At 41.9% G+C, this 23,218-nt stretch overlaps 1 protein-coding gene and 1 non-coding gene across 3 annotated transcripts in view; one reads left to right on the top strand and one right to left on the bottom strand.

Moving 5' to 3' along the window:
• The window catches only part of TXNRD1 (thioredoxin reductase 1), a 74,140-nt gene extending 70,991 nt beyond the window's left edge, over nt 1-3,149 (bottom strand). The window contains exon 1 of one of the 2 annotated variants that reach the window (XM_029204409.1): nt 3,027-3,149. The gene's annotated coding sequence lies outside the window, so the exon portion shown is untranslated. Of the gene's footprint in view, nt 1-1,560; nt 1,750-3,026 lie in introns of those variants that run through there. The other variant, XM_029204407.1, reaches the window with a different exon arrangement.
• Nucleotides 3,150-10,660: 7,511 nt separating this feature from the next.
• Nucleotides 10,661-10,732, top strand: TRNAA-UGC. The gene has a single exon. It is a non-coding gene; the product is annotated as a tRNA-Ala (tRNA).
• Nucleotides 10,733-23,218: the final 12,486 nt, after the last annotated feature.

Here is a 23,218-nt window from a genome sequence, read left to right as displayed (position 1 = left end):
GCACTCAACTCTCCACTAAATAAATGCCTTTCTCCACTCAAACCCAATGTTCCCTAAAGAATTTGAAGACCTACCATTTAGTTCCAAATGTGGGCAACAATTATCTAGAAATTCACAAACATTTCAAAGCAGTAGCCTTACCTTGTTGTGTCTTCTTCCATATCTTAGTACTTATTAAAAACCAAAAATATATCAAATGATACAAAGGAGAGTGGTAAGTTTACTTAAAAGAGATGTTCATTTTTTAAAATTTAATTATAACTTGGTGGTAGGCTTTTCATGCATGGCATCGCACCTCACTAAGTGTCTGAAATTAACTATGATCATATAGAATTGAGAACATCAGATCTTACCAATAAAGTGGGTGCAAAGCTTATAAAAAAGTGATTTTACTTTTTACTCCCACTGGTGTTAAAACTAGGACCATGTGTAGAATTTATATAAAGATCAAATGCCTATACAGCTTTTTAAGTACAAATTTATGACATAGGCAGAGAAAAGATCAGACAGGAAAGAATATTAACAGGACTTTGTCTCATTTTACTTGCAAACTAAAGGTCTTGAGTAACACAGTGTATTTTATACCAAGCTAAAAGTCTTAATCTCCATTAATTATTTTCCATTAGTTTACTATTTGTCTTTGAAGTCTATCTCCACTTCTTATACCCATTCTTCAAAAAGGTAATAAATAAGATTCTTTTAAAAGAAAAGGTAGTAAATTAAAATACAAATTGTTATAACCTTCCTAAACACACACACATCTAAATACATTGTTACATTTAACTGAGGCCTCAAGCTTACTTCTAAGAAGGCAATGTTCAAGTATAAGATGCATTTCTTAAACATTACATTGATACAGACAAGGAGGACAAAAAAATCAGCAAAAGTTAAAGCTATATCAAGGTGATGGGATTCTAAGGCTTTCTAACCTGGTCTTCCACGTTGCATATCTCCCCCTAAATGTGCACCCAACCTCCCAGCATCTTGCCTGTATGGCAGGCCATGACCCATCCAGCCTCCCAGCATCTTGCCTGTATGGCAGGCCATGACCCATCCACCCCTCAGTGGATGGTCCTAAGGGAGGACCGCCACCACACTCACCACCACCCAAAGGAAAGATTTCTTTCTCTTCTTTCCCTCTACCCAGTTGTTAACTCTGGGCTAGAAAAGAGATGACGATAGGGACGGACAAAGATAAAGCATTTCCTGCCCCACTTTTCTCAGTACTTCTCTAAACGACTCACTTTCAGCAGTTTACACTGCTGCTAAAAAATTTTGTTATGTGGATTTACGGGGAAGGAAAGAAAAAGGACACTTTAAAAAACCTATTTAAAAGATGAAAATAGGCCGTCTGCCTTTCCAAGCTTCCCACTTCTGAAATGTGTGTCTCATCCACATCGATTAACACGTGAGCTGGCCCCCACGTTTCTTTGTCGTTTTCTAAGGATGTGCTCCGTTTGGAGGTTCGCTCACAATCACCCTGGCTTTGAGACCACGGCCGGATCGATGAGCTCGTTTGCAGTTCAGGCGGCAAAAGAGACGTTAAGGTCCCCCACCTACCTTCAGGGTTGGACCATGGCCGCCTAGCTTTCTCCGTTTCACAAACACAACGGGTACGTCGGTTTTCAAGGTCAGTTCGCAGAGCGCTCCCTCGAGGCCCCCGCCCGTTCTCTGGGGCGCAAAAGCAGAGCGGATCCGGTCAGTCTTTCCGCCCGGGGCCGTGGCGGGAAGTGCGCGGCGGGGGCGGGGCTTCCGCGTCCAAACTGCACTCGCCCGGGCGACAGCCCAGGCCCCAGCCCCGGCCCTGACCTTGACTAAGGCCGGCCACCAGCTCGGGTCCCGGACCGGCGCACCTACACGCGGGCTGGAAACATGGCCTCGAGGGCAACTAACACCTCCCTACTTAATCTTCCTTTGAACTCTGCATCGTATACACAGAATGCCAAAAAACCAACTTCCAAAGTTTCTCTGAAATTTGAAACCTCGAGACAAAATTAAGAACACTGCCCACTTGGGGTGCTTTTATTAGAGAACCTTGAAATAATACAGCAACACCCTAAATGACATGCTTGGTGCAACTGGTCCAATTTTACAAACGGGCGAACTCAGGTAGAGAATGAGTCAGTGAGAATTAAAAATAGACTCTAGCTATACTGACATCAGGTCCATTCATGAGACAAAAACCACACCAGCCCCCAAAGTATAGCTGTTTGACAATAACAATAATAATAGCAGCTGACGATTCTGTAGTGCTTTGCATATGTTAATACTTAATCTTCGTAACTACCCTGTTGAAGTAGGTCCAATCAGGTCCATTTCACCAATAGGGAAACTGAGGCACAGAAAAGCTTCCCTACCCAAATTCAAGCAGCTAGTTCATCAACAGCAGAGCCAGGATTCAAACCAGGCAGTGCAGTGTAGCCTTTAACCCCTACCCTGCACTGCCTGATACACTGAGATAAGCAACGGTTCCTCTTAGTTGTCTCCTGTAACAGCCTAGGGAAAGTCACAGGAGTCTAAGCCTTGGTCTCCCCACTTGAACACAAGGAGACACACGTGATTTGCCAATCTCTCACAATTTCTGAGGATTCAGTGCTGTGAAAATTCCTCGAAAGGCATCCTTTAATCGTTATACTCGCTTAATGCTGACAAGCCTCTGTCAATCTATTCATCATATTATCACCTACATTTCAAGACTCGTGCATTAAGAAATGATACAAAAACTATTTTCTCCGATATTCTGCAAACCGTCTCTATAAAGAAGAGCTAGAGACAGGAAACCACCAGCCGACAGGGGGCCGGTCTCACCTACCAACACGCCAAGCTTTCACCGACCCGGGCGAAACAATGAACACCGCCAAGCTTACCCGACTTAAGAGAAGCCTCGGCCCTACTCAGACACGCATTCAAACGTCTCCCCTTCCCCTGCATCCACAAGGCACCCGGCAGGAGGATGCTCTCGGCCCAGAGTGCTCACAGCCCAGGGGCTTGGGGCTTCCTCCGTTTTCAGTAAACCCCAAGCTTACACGAACACGAGTCCTTGGGCACCAGGCGCTTCTTCCGACGTCCCAGCACCTGCCGCTCCGGTGCAATGCGGGACTGAAGCAAACTGAGGAGGAAAGGCTGCGGGTTCCCAGTAGCTCCGAGAAGCCGCGCCCTCCTCTGAATGGGCGGGCAAACCGCCAGAGTCAGAATGACAAAGCAAAAACCCACTCTTCGTGCAGCACTGGCAACTAGGCTGATGGGCTTAGCAAAGTGGGATCTCCTAATTGGGTGACAGCACATCCTCTTCCTGCTCACAGCGCCCCCAACCCAAGAAAGGAGCAAAAACAATTTAAGAAATGTTTGGAACCGGAACCAAAAGAGTGTGCCTTAATTGAACAAAACTGGACTATGCCCTCGGGCACTGACTCCCGAACTTTGCTACTGATTGTAATCATGCGAGGATCTTCAAAAACACTGACGCCTGGCTCCCACCCGCAGACATTCTGATGTAATTGGTATTGCTTGCGACCTGGCCATCTGAGGTTTTTAAAACTCCCTGGATGATTCTAGTGAACAGCAGTTTGGGACCTACTGCCCTAAAGTAATAGATTAGTCAGTCTGGCGATTCCCTAAAGGAAGCGATTATGCTTTAAAAAAAAAAAGTCTAGTCCATCCTAATTCTGAAAAGAAGTGACAAATTTACACCAACACATAACTTCACTTTATAGTACTTCCTCCTTATCCCACTCAGATTTTGGTTCGTCATGTTGTTGAAGGAAAACTGCGTATATTTAACTCCAGCCATGCCAGGCACCTGCAGCCAGCTACCCGAGTGAGCCACACTCCCTCATACTTCCCTGCTCTTACTCATATTCTTACTCAGCACCTTGTGCTAGCAGGTGGCTATGAATATTTGATGAAGAAATAAATAAATGAATGTCTTTCCCACTTCTTTGTCTGGATACTGCCAGACTGAAACATGCTCAGGTTGCTGGTTTCTAAAGGCTTCGTGAAGCCACAATTTGCTCCTTTTGAGTCCCCTCCCAGGTGCAAGGCAGAGGCTTGTTGCAGCCTCTCAGTTTCAGAACGCGTACACACACAAACACACACACACTCTACACATTGTGGGGGAGGGAAAAAACCCTTTAGCCTCCTAGGTTCTTCTAGCTGGTCTAAGAATTAAATTGGCATGAGACACATTAACAGGAGAAAATCAAATTTAATTACATACGTAGCAGAGCAAGATGAGAATATGAGGTCCAAGGACAAGTTAGGCGACTTAAGCTTGTATACCTTCCCAGAGAAGGAGAAGAGGGTAAGTGTTTGGGACTTCAAAGGGAAGGAAGATGAAGATGAGCAAATGTTTGATAAACAAATGTTTGCTGGGTCATGCAGACACAATGGGACCCAGAGAGGACTTTGATCAAACAGGCCTTGCTGAGTGCCCCTAGTCTACCACACCTAGTTCATGGTATACTTTAGTTTTCTATGGTGATAGTTGTTCTTCCTGAATAGGCCCTTTAGGCGGTTAAGGGCAGAAGGTAGAAAGTTCTTCCTGAAGTTTTGTTTCTTAAAAATAATCAGCCCCAAATCATCCTCAAACCAAAGAGACACATTTGGGGGTGGAAAGTTTTGTTCCCCTTCAAGATGCTAAACTGACACTCTGTTTGGTGGTTATTTATGTGAGTGCCTAACCTGATTCTGGGGTCCTTAGAAGAGAAGATGGGTCTAGCACATAGGTGTTCAGGAAACAAGATGACTTAGGAAGCGAAGAATGAAAAATGTGAAGGAAAGACAGCTGGGATTAAGGCAGAGAACTTACCATTTACTCCCAGCTGCTGTGCCAAGCTTTGTACTAACCAGTTTACATGCCTTCTTTCATTTAATCTACACAAAACAACCCATGAGCTGGCGTCATAACTCCACATTCTTAAACATCTATAGAAGCTACAGTTTATTGCAAAAGCATGTCTTAGGATACAGAGGGACTTTAAAATCATTTAACTTAATGTGCTAAAAGCAAGTGATGAGGGTTGACTTCTAAGAGCCTTCTGGGACAGACAGGTCCAAGTTACCATAGTTAACATTTTCTAATGGCATTCCAGAAAAGGCTAGATAAGGCATTTTAACTTCAAACTGTTCTTAAGTGAGCAGATTATAGCACAAATTCCAAGAGCAGCTCCATGTAGTTATTTTTTAAGTTAAAAAAAAATATCACCGTTAAAAAAAGCTTCACTTTCCTTTCAAACCATTCTTGCTACAGTTCAGGGCCCAGATGCCTTACCCTTGTCAGGAAACAGAACGCCTTAGTTCTATTTAGTTGCTGGTCAATGGAAGAAGAGCCGCTCACTGGCACTCACTCTCCCCTCCCTCATTTCTCATCATGCAGCATTTGTTCTAGTGGTACATCTTGCATCTCTTGACTGGGTTCATGTTATTCCTCCTGCCTAAAATTATCTTCCCTCCCTAAGGGCCTACCCCCTCAAAGCTCATCTGAAATGTCATCTCCTGTGGGAGGGCTTGCCTGATTTCTACACTGTGTTTATCACTCCTTCCCTCTTCTGTGTCCCCAAACACCTAAAAATAATTACAAATCATCTAAAGCCAAGAGAGTTTTGAGAAGGCAAAACCTTGCTTGATTTATCATGCCCTCCCAGAACCTGTTATATATTGTAAGTATGCAGAAAATGCTGGAAAAGACCCTCTGTTCCTGAGCTGTCATCTAAGGACACTATTAACAGGTCTATGAGGGTGTTCAATCAAGGGTCCTCTTGCACTAAACTACCATTCCTCAATAAGTCTTTCTCACACATACACACTGAGCTAGAACCACCTTTCTGACACCCAGATCTCTGTGCAATCCTCCAGTAGTTCTCTAGGAACCTCTAAATAAAATCCAAACTCCTCAATTGTACTGACTTCGCAACAGCCACCCTTGTTAAACCTAGATGTCCACATATTCTGTACCCTACTTAACCAGAAAACATTGCTGGAGAAAACACAGAAATTAAAAGTAATTTCACTTTAGGGCTTCCCCGGTGGTGCAGTGGTGAAGAATCTGCCTGCCAATGCAGGGGACACAGGTTCGAACCCTGGTCCAGGAAGATCCCACATGCTGCAGAGCGACTTAAGCCCGTGCGCCACAACTACTGAGCCTGTGCTCTAGAGCCCGCAAGCCACAACTACTGAAGCCTGCGCCCCTAGAGCCTGTGCTCCTCAGCAAGAGAAGCCACCGCAAGGAGAAGCCTGCACACCGCAAAGAAGAGTAGCCCCCGCTCGCCGAAACTAGAGAAAGCCCACGTACAGCAACGAAGACCAAACATAGCCAAAAATAAAAATAAATTAAATAAATAAATTAAAAAAAAGAAACAGCCAACGCAAGAGGGACACTCTGACTCTCCTTTCTGTCTCACTGAAAATAGGAAATAAGTCATTCACATGAAATGTGCACTCCTTGCATCTAGAGGTAGAAGGACACCCTTAACGCAAAAGATAGGGAATTTGGGGCCAGGAAGCCTATATAAACAAACTCATTACTTCTTTAATATACTACCCCAAGCCCAAACTCTGCTGATAATCATCACTAGTTGGGCACCCAAAACCTAAGTTTCTTTGTCCTGTCAATTCCTCACAAATGTATTGTTTCTTTGTCTAAAAAAGTATAAAAGCTGCCTGCTTTGGCCACTTCTTGGGTACCATTTCTATGGGATCTCCATGTGCATGAATTAAAATTTGTTTCTCTTTCTCCTGTTAATGTCTTGTGTCAATTTTTTTTTTTTTTTGGCGGTACACGGGCCTCTCACTGTTGTGGCCTCTCCCGTTGCGAAGCACAGGCCCCGGACGCGCAGGCTCAGCGGCCATGGCTCACGGGCCTAGCCGCTCCGCGGCATGTGGGATCTTCCCAGACCGGGGCACGAACCCATGTCCCCTGCATCAGCAGGCGGACTCTCAACCACTGCGCCACCAGGGAAGCCCTCCTGTGTCAATTTTATTATTGGTCCAGCTATAAGAACTCAAGAGGGGTAGACTGGGAAATTTCCCCCTCGCCAACACTCACCACCCAGTTCTACAAGGGTTAAGTCGGAACCCAATTTAGTTGCCCACCAACCTGAGAGGAATTCAGGATGGAAACAGGATGAAGCACTCCTGCTTTAGATAAACAGGCCCTTAAGTAGCTAGATGCATATCTCAGGAAGAATTTCAATGACCCCAGATTCTTGCATCTTCTCATATTTAGCTAAGCACTTAAACTTGAGATATCTGTTCTTTGTGATTAGCAGTAATCTTTTACCAAGATGTATACTTGACAGTGTGTATTTCCTAGCCAAAAAAAAAAAATCATATATAAACGGGTCTCTCCCCTACTTCTTTGGAGCAACTCCTCAGAGCTAACTGAGTGCTGTCTCTGGGCTATAGTCCTCAATAAGACCCTGAATAAAACTTAAACTCACAACTTCTATGTTGTGTGTTTTTCTTTAAGTCGACAACACCTACTCCTTGCCATTGGCTCATGACCTGCTTTCTACTTTAAGAAAAGAGAATCAACCAGACAGAACTCCCACCTATTTCCCTTTTTTTTCGGCTGTGCCATAAGGCATGCAGGATCTTAGTTCCCCCACCAGGGACAAACCCGTGCCCCCTGTATTGGGATCAAGGAGTCTTAATCACTGGACTGTCCAGGAAAGTCCCAAAGTCCCACCAACTTCCATCTCAACCACCAAGCTGCCATATTCCCCACCTTCGCTCTTGATTTAATGAAGGCCAGCCTCTCCACTTGTGTGCGCATTTTCATCTTTTCTTGACTTCTCAGCCTTCCATAACTTCACTCCTCCCATTAGCCTCCCTCTCTGGCATCATCAGTTTCTTGTTCTCTACCTGATCATTCCCATCATCATACAAGCACACTGTAATGTTCCCATTTTTTAAAGTCTCCCAAGATCCCATATGCCCAATTCCAGTAGTTACCACCCAACATCATTTCTCCCCTCACAGGGGGAAAAAAAATTTTTTTGGAAAGGATTCTTTGTACCCTGAGAATAAAGTAGGGTAGGGAGGTCAGGAAAGATCTAAGTATATGGCACTCGAGCAGAGACCAGAGTGAGATGAAGGAGCAAGACTTAAGAGGGGGAAATCTTTCTAAGCAGAGGAAACAGGAAACAGCTCCCTAAGCTGGGAGCCTGCCCGATTTGTCCACGGATCTGCAAGGGAACCAATGTGTCTACAGCTCAGTGAGTGAGGAAGAAAGTGGTAGGTAGTGAGGTCAGAGGAGTAGCCAGGGGTCAGATCCCAAAGGCCACAGTCAGAAATTTGGATTTCATTCTTAATGTGATAAGAAGCCAAAGTGTCACAAGAGAGGAGAGGGAAATGATCTAGTTTGTATCCTTAAAGGATTGCTCTGCTGTGTGGAGGAGAGACTAAGGTAGGGACTCAGCGTGGAGGAACACAGACCAGTCAAGAAGTTACCGTGGTGGTCCAAGCTGAGATGATGAAGGTTTGGATTAGTGAGTTGAGAACATATATCTGAAGATAAACCTAATTAGTTTTACAGATGGATGGAACGAGGGGTGTAAAAGAAAGAAAAGAATCGATGATGACTCCAGGGTTTTGGCCTTGGCAACTGGGTAGATGGGGGCACTCCCTAATGAAAAGGGGGGATACTCAGGGAGGAGGAGAAAAGATGGGAATGGGAGAGATGGAAAGCAATAGTTTGGGACAAATGCATAGTATGGTTTGAGAAACCTACTGTTATCCAAATGGCGATTTTGAGTAGGTAGTTGGTATGCAAATCTGGAATTCAGGGGAGAAGTCAGGGCTAGAAATAAAAATTGTTAGTCAAACAATAAAAATTGTTAGTCAAATATAAAAGGTATTTAATGACATGGATATTGCATTGTAGATAATGTTGGGGTTTTCCAGAGAAACTGAGAGAGAGAGAGAGAGAGAGAGAGATTTTTTTTCTCTCTTTCTTTCTTTTTTTTTTTTCTGGCTGCGCAGCATGCGGAACTTCCCCAACCAGGGATGGAACCCATGCCGTCCCTGCATTGGAAGCGTGGAGTCTTAGCTGCTGGACCACCAGGGAAGTTTGAAAGATTTATTTTGAGAGAATGACTCACAGCATTTGGTGGCTGGCAAGTCTGAAACCTACAGAACAGGTCAACAAGCTGGAAATTCCAGCAGTCTTAATGTTGCAGTCTCGAGTCTGAAGGCAGTCTGGAGGCACAATTCTTTCCTCTGCAGGAGACCTCAATCTTTTCTCTTAAGGCCTTCAACTGATTGCAGGAAGCTCACTCACATTATGGAGAGTAATCTGCTTTACTCAAAAGTCTATTGATTTCAGTGTTAATCACATTAAAAAATACCTTCACAGCTACATGTAGACTGGTGTCTGACCAAACAACTGGGTACCATAAAATCAGCCATCACATCATGCGACTAGATGAAATTACCTAGTAAGTTAATGCATTTAGAGAAATGAAGACAGTCCAGGACTGAGCCCTGGCAAAGTGCAAAGGAGAAGGGTCCAGCAAAGGAGGCTGAGAAGGGAGGTAGGAGGAAAACCAAGAGAATGTGCTAAATCAAAAGCCAAGGAAGACGTGCTCCGAAAAGGAGGAAGATTATATCAGGTGCTGCTGAGAAAACCTGCAAGATAAGGACCGAATCATGGAAGTTATTGCTGACTTTACTGAAAATGATTGGGGGAAAGAAAGCCTAAGTAGAGGTGGTTCAACAAGAAACAGAGGGCTTCCCTGGTGGCGCAGCGGTTGAGAGTCCGCCTGCCTATGCAGGGGACACGGGTTCGTGCCCCGGTCCGGGAAGATCCCACATGCCGCGGAGCGGCTGGGCCCGTGAGCCATGGCTGCTGTGCCTGCGCATCCAGAGCCTGTGCTCCGCAATGGGAGAGGCCACAACAGTGAGAGGCCCGCGTACCCGTAAAAAAAAAAAAACAACAAGAAACAGAAAAAAAGGACAAGGAGGTAGTAAGTATAGCCAACTCTTCCAAGGAGTTTTGCTATAAAAGCAGAAAACAATGGGATTTTGTCTAAGAAGGAAGTTATTATAGCATGTTTCAATGCTGAAGAAATAATCTAGTAGAGGAAATTTGGTGATTTCCAAAGAAGAAAGGAGCAAGATGAGATCTGTAAATTACAGAGGCAAAGTACTTTGACTATATACATCTATTATGCAGCAGACTTAAGTCAAATCTAGGTTCCATCACTGATTAGACAGTCAAATTACTAAGCCTCTCAGCTTTCTCATCCTCTTTCTACAAGGTCCTCTGTGGTCCTTTTACCTCTTTATCTCACCCAAACCTTCCCTCCGTCTCTATGCCCCAGCCATTAGCCTTTTTTCAATCCCTTTAATTAATCTAACCACAGGCTTTGCTAACTCCCAATCACTCAACACATCTTAGTTCAAACATGTCTCAGTCACATAAGCCAAATCCCCCTATGAAATGCTCTTGTGTTACCAGGTATTCTTTCTGATTAGTACTTACCACAATTGCAGTTATATTTTTAAGTATGGTTATTTGATCAATGTCAGCCTCCCCCTCTAGAACAGCTTAGTTCAATAGAACTTTCCATGGTGATGCAAATATTCTATATTAGCATTGTCCAACCCAATAGCCTCTAACCACATGTAGTTATTGAGCAAATAAAGCATAACTAGAGCATATGGGGATGTAGCTCAGTGGTAGAGCACATGCTTTGCATGTATGAGGTCCTGGGTTCAATCCCCAGCATCTCCATCTGATTTCTCCTTGTTTAATCCTTGGAAAATATGGCTAGTGCAAGTGCTGATCTGAGTTTTAAACTTTATTTATATTTAATTAATTTAAATGTAAATAGCTACATGTGGGCAGGGATCAGGATTATTTATGTTCACCACAGTGTTCCCAGCACTTAATATAGTGCCCACACTTAGTAATTGCTCAAAAAATGTTTGTCGAAAGATTCGATCTGTACAGTGGGGATATTACTAGTTAACTTGTAGATTTCTTATTTTTCTAAGAGGAAAGGAAAAAGAGTCTTTACATAGTAACTGTCAAAGATTCTCAGTCCTCTTATAAAGGTGAATCTGACCTTCAAGAATTTGATCAATCCCAGAGGGTGGCTGAGAACATATTGGGTATCTGAATAAAATAACACCTGTAATATGCCTAGGAGTGTGCCCAGAACATGTGGTGGTCCATCAACTTCACACAGGGCAAGCAAATCATGGTGTAGGGAAATTGAGGAAGCAGGTGATATTTGAACCATACCTGGAGGAATAATAAAGGTAGTAGTAATGGCAGTGGGAGTAATACCTAAGAATTTTTCAGTGCTTACCATATGCCAGGCATAAACTTGGGTCTTTACATGGCTAATTTAATCCTCACAATAATCCAATGAGTAAGATACCATTATTTCCCCCATTTTACAGATATCTGAAAAAAACCTGAGATATAAAGAGGAAAATTATCTTCCCATGGTCACCTAGCTAATAACTGGCAGAGCCGAGACTGATGCCCAGCCCTTGGCTATTACCACGATGCTGTTCAACTCTTTTTTCTTTTCTTCTTTTTTTTTCTGTATGTGGACCTCTCACTGTTGTGGCCTCTCCCGTTGCGGAGCACAGGCTCCGGACGCGCAGGCTCAGGGGCCATGGCTCACGGGCCCAGCCGCTCCACGGCATGTGGGATCTTCCCGGACCGGGGCACGAACCCGTGTCCCCTGCATCGGCAGGCGGACTCTCAACCACTGCACCACCAGGGAAGCCCCTGTTCAACTCTTGAACAGAATTTTTCTAGGCAGAGGGAGCAATAGGTACAAAGACACAGTAGTAGGAAAGAAATGGTGTGTTTTTGCATGACATGCAGAAACATAAGGGGAGATGAAACTATAAATATATACTGGATTCAGTTTGGGGTTCCCAAGGCAGCCAAGTGTATGGCTCTTTCCCCTACATTCTCAGTTAATTTTTAAAATCATCCAAGTATTACACCCATATTATAAAATTAGAAACAGAAATTCCAGGAAGTTAAGAATTTTGCCAAAGGTCACAAAGCAGGTGTGTTGGAGATGGAATATAAATCTAGGTGTGCCTATCTCCAAATCTATTGTTTGTCTTACTACTCAATAATGTATAGTGAGGTAAGGGCTAAAAAAAAGGCAAAAGGAACATGCTCTAGGGCCAAAAAAAAAAAAAAAAAAGATTAATTTTCTGACAAGAGCCAGGTCAGAATTCATCCATGAAGCATCTACCTGAAATCCTGCTTGGGGCACCAAGATCTCTGTGAAGCCTTCTCTGATCAAACAGAATTAGTTACTCCTTTATTTCTTATGTCAAGCTACAGAAAAGCTGTCTGTTTACATGTCTGCCACTCTCAGAACTGTCACTTAGTGAGCACCTCTGTGCCAAGAGCTTTACATGTTCTCATTAATCCTCTTACTCACCCTTTGGGATACATATTATCATCTCCATTTGCAGATGAGTAAACCAAGGATAAGAGAGTGGCCAAAGTTCTGAGAGCTAGTCCAGGACTTATGTCCTCATGCTCTTTCCTCTCCACCACAGTCATTTTCACTCTGGGGGCTGGTTTTTGCACCCCCCGTACTTGGCACAGTGCCTTCCCCATAGTAGGCAGGCACTCACTCAAGGTTTGAATTCAACTGGCAGGATAGCAGGCTTTCGAATGTTCATGAAGTAAAGAGAAGAGAGTCTAAGGTGTCCTGGTAAACCAGCTTTGGGTGGCAGTTGCGGGGAGAAGCCCTCACTTGTAGCATCTGTCAGTTTCTGTGGTATAGATACCCCCACTTTGGCTGATTTCAAGCTACACACCTGCCTGCAATATTCCCGAACGTTTAACCATGGCTCTCTTGTGCTGGTAAGAGCCAGCTCCAGCACACCATCTAAAACCTCAAGGTCATCAGGTACAAACTACTTTCCCTCCTACATGTCTTCTGCACGGCAGCTCTCTACACTTAGACTTCACTGCAACCCCAAAAGGATAAGGATTCTTCTACCTCTGCTAAAGCTCACCTTTATTAGAGCCCATGACCTATTCTAATTCCAAGTACTCTTAGGGACTCCACATCCCTTAAACATCCTCTTCTTAACTTGCATCCATGACCATTCAATATTTAAGCCTTCTGTCTTCAAATGTGCCCAGGTCTCCTCTTTTGTGAATATTTCAGCTGATCTCACAGCCTCATCTAGCTTTCTGCTGACAAGCAGTATGGCCCAATAGTTACGGGAGCCTCCTCTGACATCACATAACCTGGTGTTTCTGCTGACAAGTGGCATGCCCTTAGGCAAGTTCCATTACCTTTCTGTGCCTCAGTTTGCTTATCTGTAAATGACCATAAAAAATAGCACCTGCATTTTATGTGGCAGTTGTGGAAATTAAATGAGTAGGTAGATGTAAAGGGCTCAGAATGTGGTAGGTATTCAATATTTGAGTTGTTATTATCATCATTATGTCCTTAGGCATGGTACAAATCTAGGAAGACCTCAGTGTGGTTAAGAGTTTGGATTTTCTCCTTTGACAATTTAGTTATTCACAGTAACTGTTAAAAATGTGTTACACTAGGGGCTTCCCTGGTGGCGCAGTGGTTGGGAGTCTGCCTGACGATGCGGGGGACACGGGTTTGTGCCGGGGGGCTCCCGCGTGCCGTGGAGCGGCTGGGCCTGCGCGTCCAGAGCCTGTGCTCCGCGGCAGGAGAGGCCACGGCAGTGAGAGGCCCGCGTACCGCAAAAAAAAAAAAAAAAAAAAAAGCGTTACACTAGACTCCGTTTAAAACTTAATTCAAGGGGGTAACCTATTCATCTTTCTTTTAATTAGCAGTCTATTGTTAAGCATGCCATTTTTCACAGTCATCCACTCTCATTGCTCACAGCTTGTTCTTTCTCTGGTAGAAGAAAAATGTAATTTTCTCAAACAACTTGCTAAAAGAAATGGAAAGACATGAGGAACTTAAAAAAAAGTTCCTCATGTCTTTAATCCATTTTGTATCACATGTACATACATGCATAATGTACAAACACTAGTGCAGAAACATCCCCCTCCTGCATTCCATTTGTTTTAGGTCTCTCAGCGTCCCATTTCAATTCTAGAGGAAAGAAAACCTTTTTAATCTAGAAAACCAACTGGCCAGCAGAACCTCAGGAGGTACAGGCTTTATTGCAGTCAAGCCTCAGACGTCTTGTCTTATAAAACTGGAGATCAGCCACCCTCACCACGAGCCAAGGGGTTGTGTGAGTATTAATTAATAGTCATAAACAGCTTTTAGATCTTACAGATGAAAGAAGTGCCATATACTTTATTATCATTATTAACCTCCAAATTCTTAAACCCTATTAGGTAGTTGACATTGAGAGGAACATCCCCCTCTAATTCTCCAAGAGCCCAAATTCCAGAATCCCAAGAGAGTTTATGACTGCAAATCGTTGGTGGAGGGCTATGTTCACCCATAAAGTAGCCTTGAATATTCCTGATTGGCAGAGCTGATTTGAACTAAGAGTGACCTATGTCTCATTTATAACTTGTATTATTAAGACCAACTTTCCCACTCTAAAGACAGATGAGAACATTGTGGTTCTCCACCAGAATATTTCTGAATTCATTTATCTACAGATTTACAACGCTCACTTAATCTTTCAATAATCTCAGGAACTCTTTTGAGGCCTTGTTGCAATAAAGGAGGCTGGACTACCTCCTACTCATCTTGATAGGGTTCAATGTTACCCATTAAGTGAGTTTACTAGGCCTCTAGTTCAATGTTCAGTCATTGGCCTTTTTTTTTTTTAAACATCTTTATTGGAGTATAATTGCTTTACAATGGTGTGTTAGTTTCTGCTTTATAACAAAGTGAATCAGCTATACATATACATATATCCCCATAGCTCCTCCCTCTTGCGTCTCCCTCCCACCCTCCCTATCCCACCTCTCTAGGTGGTCACAAAGCACCGAGCTGATCTCCCTGTGCTATGCGGCTGCTTCCCACTAGCTATCTATTTTACATTTGGTAGTGTATATATGTCCATGCCACTCTTTCACTTCGTCCCAGCTTACCCTTCCCCCTCCTCATGTCCTCAAGTCCATTCTCTACGTCTGTGTCTTTATTTCTGTCCTGCCCCTAGGTTCTTCAGAACCATTTTTTTTTTCAGAGTCCATATATATGTGTTAGCATATGGTATTTGTCTTTCTGACTTACCTCACTCTGTAAAGTCATTGGCCTTTCTAAGAAAACAAAGTATTTTCCAGCTTACTACCATCATGTGATGACCTTAGTATGGTGCCTCTATTCTTAAAATTGAAGTAGAAGAAAAATGTGTGGAAATTATTGTACTAATCCCTTCAGACAAATCAACCTCAGCTGTTCCACAGGTAAGCAAAACCAAGATGTTACTAGAAACACGAACTGGATTCTTGACTTTCAGCTTCCTAAAATAATTTCATTTCCCCATCTTCTTATATGGCTAAGTGACTAAATTCTGGCCCATAGGATGTAAGCAAAGTGTCATGTGCAACATTCAGAAAATGATCTTAAATGGAAAGGACATGCTGTCCTTCAACTCTTCTTCCAACTGATGGCTGGACTTTGGCCACTCATCTTGGGACATAAGATGGAAGACAAATGCTGAGGACTGTGGAACATGAAAATAGGAGGACTCAACATTGGTTCCAACACTGTAGAGTGCCATAAGTGCCCTGGACACACTACCCCTATCTAAACTTCTTTTAGGTGAGAGAGAAATAAGCTTACATTTAGTTTAAGCCACTGTTATTTTAGGTTTGCTGTCACATATGGCAAAACCTAATCCTAACTGAAACATTTACATTACACTATAGGAGACACTTACATTTACACTATAGGAATTTTTAAAATAAATAAATAAATAAAGCAAAGGAAGAAAAAGAGTTATTCAAAATTTCACCATCTGGATGCAATCAAGATCTAACTCTTGGCTCAGTCCGCAGACTTTCCCTGAGTGCTTCTATTTTTTCCCACAGCTGCAAACCTCACCTATAGATTAAACCTTTCCAAATCTGTATCTCCCGCTCATCCAGACCTATATACCTACTAGCCTATATATCCACATTGGACAATCACAACATGTCCAAAACCAAATTCATCATCTTCCCTGGTCCAAACCCTGTCTCCTTTCTCAATGACTGATACAACCATCCTCCCTCTTCACGGCAGAAACTGAAGCAGCTTGCCTGACTTCTCCCTCTGCTTCAGCCAATGCTGGATTGTGATCATCTGTCTATTAAAACCTCCCCCTAAGGAAGAACCAGATCTTATTCACCTGTGTTTCCTCAGTACCTACTGCATGGCAAGATAGATGCACAATATTTGAGTGATTATTCGTATTTTGTGCCTTTCTTTCCAGTCTTTTCCTACACTTTTTCAAGCAAGATATGACTATTCTATAAAAACTATTTTAAACTCTTTGTTTTTTCATTAAACATTATAGTACTGAAAGTTTCCCCATGCTATTAAATATTCTATGTGAATCTTTTTTTTTTTTTTTGGCGGTACGCAGGCCTCTCACCATCGTGGCCTCTACCGTTGCGGAGCACAGGCTCCGGACGTGCAGGCCCAGCGGCCATGGCTCACGGGCCCAGCTGCTCCGCAGCATGTGGGATCCTCCTGGACCGGGACATGAACCCGTGTCCCCTGCATCGGCAGGCGGACTCTCAACCACTGCACCACCAGGGAAGCCCTATGTGAATCATTTTTAATGGCTGCATAATATTACATGAATTAGCAGCTACTACTAAGCACTGACTATGTGTCAGGAACAGTACTAGGCATTTTACATACAATCTCACTTTATAGATAAGAAAACAAAGGCTCAGAGGAGCAAAGAGTCCTCTACTTGTGGTGACTATGACTAATAACCCACAATAGACAATGAGCCCATGAAAGGCAGAACTCATATCCTTTATGTATAAGAGCAGGCCCTCCAATATTTGTCAAAAGAATTAAAATAATCAATAATTTACTAGAATGTGTATCTGGCAATTAAAAAGATTTATCTTGCCTTACAAAAAGCTTAATCTATCCTTTTCATATCTGAATACAATGGGAAGAGGACATTAATTAAACGCCATGTTAGATGCATTACAAACACCCTATTTAATCCTAACGACTCAAACAGAGGAGTAACACTATCCCACCTGCATGGATTTGAACCCAGGTCTGCATAATACAAAGATATATTTTCTACTTCCTATTTAAGAGAAATCCTTTTATAAAATGTGTAAGTTGTTTTCTTAAATAGATAATCAGCTTCCCTACTTGCCTTGCATTCATTCCAAAACAGAAATTTACTTAAATAGAAGTATATATGTATGGATTCTGATGTGACTTCTATATAACCATTGGTCTCCATCCTCTTGATCCATTTATACAAAAGCAAAGCACACATGACGGGTCCAACCAATGCAGTGGTTATTTCCGTAAATAGCACTAATACAGGTGTAAAAACTGGCCTGGTGTGTGAGGCGTGTGTGTGTGTCTGTGTGTGTGTGTGCATGCATGTGTGTAGAAATTAGTGGGGAGTACCATGTCCAATAAGATCATAAGCACAGCTTAGATCAGAGAACAGTTCAGCATTGATTAAGAGCCTGGCCTTTGGGCCAGATTCCCTAGTTTCAAGTTCTAGCTCTGTCACTTACTGGTTGTATGACCTTGAGCAAGTTCTTTAACCTCTTTGTGCCTTTATTTCCTGTTCTGTGAAATGGAGAAAACAGTAATATCTCGCAGAACTGTATGACTGAATTAGTTAACACTTGAAGTGCTTATAGCAGTGACTCATAGAAATTGCCATATAAGGGTTTCCTGCGAAACATGAACAGATAATAGAAATAACAATAATATAACATATGGAAAAATTTTGCTGCATTAGTAATCAAAGAAATACAAATTGAAATAAAGCTATATTTTTTTACCTCTCAAATTGGCAAACGATAATTTTTAAAAACCTATTATTTCTAAGACTCACTAAGAACAGGGAAAACTCATTGAACTTGTGGAGTTATCAATTAGTACACATCACTTAAAAGGCTCTAGAACTTTAGAAATGTTCATACTCTGACCCAGATATTCATTCCAGTAATTATCCTGAGAAATAATTCTAAATACAGCAAAAACTTTATGCCCAAAGAAAAATATTTCTAACTTGTTATTCCATAATAGCAAAAAATTGGCAACAGATTATTTGTCCAACCATAGTGGAATGGCTAAATAAAAATATTGTATGGAATATTTCATAACTGAGAAAATTATTAAGAACTTGTAATAACATGCAAACTAGTTTAATAATAAAACAGAATATAAGATACATAAAAGATACACAAAAATATTAATAGTGGGTATCTCTGGGTATAACTATATGTTATTTTTGTATTTTATTATAACGCAGCCTCTATATTTTCTCAAATGAACATTCCTGCAGACCAAACCAAAATGCTTAAGGAATATCTTAAGCTTCATTCATAAAACAAACAGAACAACCTCCATGGATCCCCACTTCCTATGGGATAAAGTCTCTTTACTTTTCCACTTTTATCTCTGATCGTTCTCTCTGTCAGGCCCTCCTTACTACATTCACTCTAAATGAACAAGCCGTGATGTTTTCTAACTTGTTTTTGTTTACGGCCGTGAATTCCTCCCTTACTACTTTTTTCCACTGGGAGAACACCTATCAACACCCTATCACAGCTACTCTGTGATCCCACAGCCTTTAGAAGAGAGACAGATACAAATAAGCAGAATGACCTTAAAGAACGAGACTGCCTTATTCATCTTTTTCTCTCCAGCCAGTGCTTGGCACATTAACAGGTGCCCAAAACACATCTGCTGAACGAATAAGCATCAGTACCAAAGTGGTGAGACCTGAGCTAGCCTGGGCTCCTCTGCCTGTAGGGGCTTTTATTTGTTTAAGGCAAGCAATCTCTGAAGAGGCAACTGGGGAACCAGACAGGCCTGGGCTTGACACAGCAACACTGAGCAAGCTACTAAAATGCGGAGCATCTTCTTCCTCACTTGCGAAACAGAATTAAATCCAGCAACCCCACAAGGTCATTGTGAGGACTGAGTGAGAGAGATGTGAAACACTGGCATAAAAAAGGAATGTTAGTTCATCAATATATCTCAAATGTTAGTTCCGCTCCCTCTTGCTGAAGGCATTAAAGCCGTGCCTTCTATAAGCAGCCAGGGGACAAGGATGATACACCTCAGAACCCCTGGGCTAGTAACATATGGCATCCAGATCCATACTTTCAGCAAACTGTCACACATGTCCTCTCAAACCTTATATCTGCTTTCCACATCGACAGCTGAAGAATGGTAGCAGCTGCCAGACAAAATTAAGATGATTACCTTGATGTTGTCTGTTACTCAGATCAGTCACTGGGCAGACACTCGAGACCAAGATACAAGCTTTCGTGTATCAGCCAGCCCTGTGAGTGGCAGCCAACGTACAGCTGCCACGGTGGCAGGTGGCACAACCTCCGGGTACAACAGCCATCCTCACATCTAGGAACACCTACCATAGTATCAGTGCCATGAAAACCATACACAAGGCAGGTAGCTCGAGTCACGAAACGTTCTGAGGACGGAGGCAGTGGAAGTAGAGGGGAGGGACCAGGAATTACCAGTGGGTTCACTGGCAAGCCAACTATCCTATTAATACTTTTCCATGCTTTGTTTCCTTATCATATGAAGGTGATATTACCTACCTCACTGATGGTATTTTGAAGATTAAATACGGGAGCATGCATAAGCCTCTGGCACAGGGAGGATAGGATTTGTGACCGTTACCACGGCCCAAACACAGATACTACTGCCATGCCTTCCGGTGCTGAGTGCCCCTCTCCAACACCAATCGCGATAGATCTGAGTTCACCTTGACAGTTGTTCTCAAATAATAACCTTAATTCATGTACACAGGCTCAAAATTGGCCCAAAAGAAGGAAGAAAACCCAGTCTCACAAAGACAAGTAGTTAGAAAAAAGAGAAATACTTAATAGATTTTTCAGATAATTGTGGATATTCTTTTTTGATACTACACCAAAACCCAACAAGTGGTGGTTGACTAAGGTTAGGTGCAGTGTGGAATCTGAAACCATGTGGATGAGGTTTTCATACTCTAGCACATGAAAACGCATTGGTCTATCTTACACTTTGAATGACTCTTTTACCCATGAATGACTTTGTAAGATCATACATTCATCATTAAGAAAATATTCATTCACTAAGCTATGCAGCTCTTCCAAATATTGACATATTTCAACCAGAATATTTTTTAAAAATTATATTCATAAATAGTACCACCCTCATCAGAAAAGTCCTTAAGTATTAAAAAGCTATTGAGCTCACATGGCAGATACAACTTCCCAAATTCTAATTTTCATGTGAAAGGTCAAATGTTATCATTAGCAACAAACACTGTCAGTTGTTTTCCTTGAAGTGACAGACTTGTTTTGTTCATTTTGGGGGAAATGCCTGCCAAGTACTCAAGTTTGAATAACCATAGTTTGACTGTCAGTTATTCTTTCAAGTATATATGGTGTTCCATGAAAAAAGCAGCTAGTTCAGTTTGCAACGCAAACTATTAATTGCACAAGCGCTTCTTCTTGAGAAAATCATCACACTCCTTGTGGCAAAACACTTTATGCATTCTTTTCTCATCACACAGAATATTAAAAAGATGTATACTCAAAGGGTTGAGATTTAATAAAGTTAATAATGTTTATGACTTCATCAAGAATAGTCTTAAGTAAAATAGACATTTTCTTTTACTGTGTGTGTGTGGTGGTGAAGAATATAATATAAACTAGTATAGTTTGGTACCCCTAGTTTGATTCATGCTAAGCCATCAGCAGTTTTACCCACCATTGCTTTGCACCATCAATGAAAATGTCAAAACAGTAATGGTAAATAACATTTCAACATTATTATGAAAAATTTTGACCTTGAGTATCCCCAAAGGTCACAGGCACCCCCAGAGGTCTGCAGACCACATTTTGAGAACTGCTGGCTTACTTTATAAATCCTGATCTGTCTCTGCAAGCTGGGCAGACTGTGAGCATAAACAGGAAGAAAGCTTCTTATGTGTGATGAGGCAACAAGTGAGGACACAGAGCACCATCCACTCCCTCATCTAGTAAGAGGCTCCCACTCTTCAACCACAGACAGCTTCAACCTATCCCAATTCACATACTTTTTAAGCAGGACTTTAGCAAGGGGGGAGTGGGAGCTCCCAGCAGTGACCTATATATCTATGGCTCACAGGGCGAGAGCTTCCTGTCTGATTAGTGTTGCCAGAATCAAAATTTCAGAGAAGTTGATGCTTGCCTTAATTGATCTCCCATCCACCTTTTGGCACCCTTGCCAACCTCCTTGCCTTCTGACTCATGCCCCTCAAGCACCTGGCACATCTATCCTGCCTATCCTCTTCCAGTGTTACCTCCCTTACTTTTCCCATCCTTAATGGACATGTTCATTTGCTTTATCTTGTTAGTTTAATTACCTTTTTTTTTTTTCTAATTCGCACCAAGTTGCAAGTGACTTAACTTTCCCAGGAAAACTTTTATTTTTAAAAGGCTACTTTTTGGCCTGAATGAAATTTTAATTATTGGGATTTCCTTTCATATACTATGGAGTGTTTAGGAGCAAGAGTCTTCCTTGATGGAATGATAGAAAGCTCACGCTAGGAGAGACAGACAACATGGTATTACGGAAAGAACATAGACTTTTGAATTAGGCCTGGGTCCAAATTACAGATATATTAGTTATATGACTTTAGGGAAGTTTTTTGACCTCTCTGGGACTCAATTTCTTCATCTGTAAAATATAGATAATCTCTTCTTGTAAGGAGTAGTGACTTTGTATATAAACCCAGCAGAGTCCCTATGAAACAGCAGGCATTCAATAAGAGGCAGCTATTATCTGGTCTGTGTTGGGGCTGTCTTTAGAAGCATCAAATAATAGTTTCCTGCCCCACCACTACCTCCTTTCTGCTGAGCCTAGAAATGAGCTTTCTATCCTAGTTACCATGTCTCTCTCTAGCTGAGTCTCTTCTCTATTGTTTTATTCCTTTGGAGACTGGGCTGAGACTATAAATGCTTAGGACTCTGCTTCCCCAAGCTACTAGGCCTGAAGATTACCTATACTTCCTGATCTGGAAGGACCCACTTTCTAGAAGAGAAATGATGATGCTGGCCACTTGATCAGATTCTTAATAATGTTTGACTGCTGAGTCTTTGGGATTTTCTGACCCACGAACAAAAAGCATGATTGCCCTGGTCCTAGGAAGAGGCTATCCACTTTCCTCTACCTACCTTTCTTTCCCCGGGATTTCTAACCATATGCAACTATTTCCCAATGGTTCCTTTCATGGATCTTTATCATTACTGGTATTTATATGTTCTTGCCACAGTTTCTAAATACATCTCGATTTATATTTAATTAAAATATTATTTGATATGACTTTCCAGAAAGGAGGCAAATTTGCAAAAATAATAAAGTTACCATAAAACTAGCAAATACTGTACCTGTAACTAGACTCAAGGTTAGTAGAAATAATGATTTCAACAATAGGAAACTCAGAGTAATACCAAGGCTATAAACTAAAGACTAAAGGTAAATATGATTAGTGCTAGGGGAAAGCCCTGCCTAAACAGTCAAAAAGAGGAATAAACTGGTAAGAGCTTATTAAACAATAAAAACCTCAAGGAAGAAAAATAAAAACAAGACAGAACAGATTAAATAAAATGTACAGTCATCAGATATAATTTACATATTAAACAGAATCTTACCTGCTTGATCAAGTTCGAGCAAAAAATAAGGAACAGACATAGATTTAAATAACTTCTTTACCTGGAAGAAGTTGAAAAACAAGGGGGAGAATGTAAAAAAAAAAAAAAAGTTATAACCAACAGTAGAGTCTCTTGCCCACGTTTGTTACTTTCCTCCTCAATCAGCCTTCTCCTCTGAATACTTTCTAGTTCATTTTTATGTAACCCACAAGATACTCCCTGTTAACAGAAAGGTATTTAAGAGGGTATTTGAAATCTGTTGATTCTAATCTGTTTTCAGTGATTCACCTGTATGGCTCCATAAAATATATTTTACATGTTTAGTGACTCAGTCTACCCCACTATAAAATGGGTTTAATACTAACCATGTTTAAAAAGGCACTGGAATACTTAAGGTTTCCAAAACATCATGTGGCAACC

Source organism: Monodon monoceros, unplaced genomic scaffold, assembly GCF_005190385.1.
Source record: "Monodon monoceros isolate NGI ecotype Baffin Bay Population unplaced genomic scaffold, NGI_Narwhal_1 Super_Scaffold_6, whole genome shotgun sequence".
In the NCBI taxonomy this organism is placed as follows: Eukaryota; Metazoa; Chordata; class Mammalia; order Artiodactyla; family Monodontidae; genus Monodon; species Monodon monoceros.
This window is presented reverse-complemented; position numbering and strand designations above follow the sequence as displayed.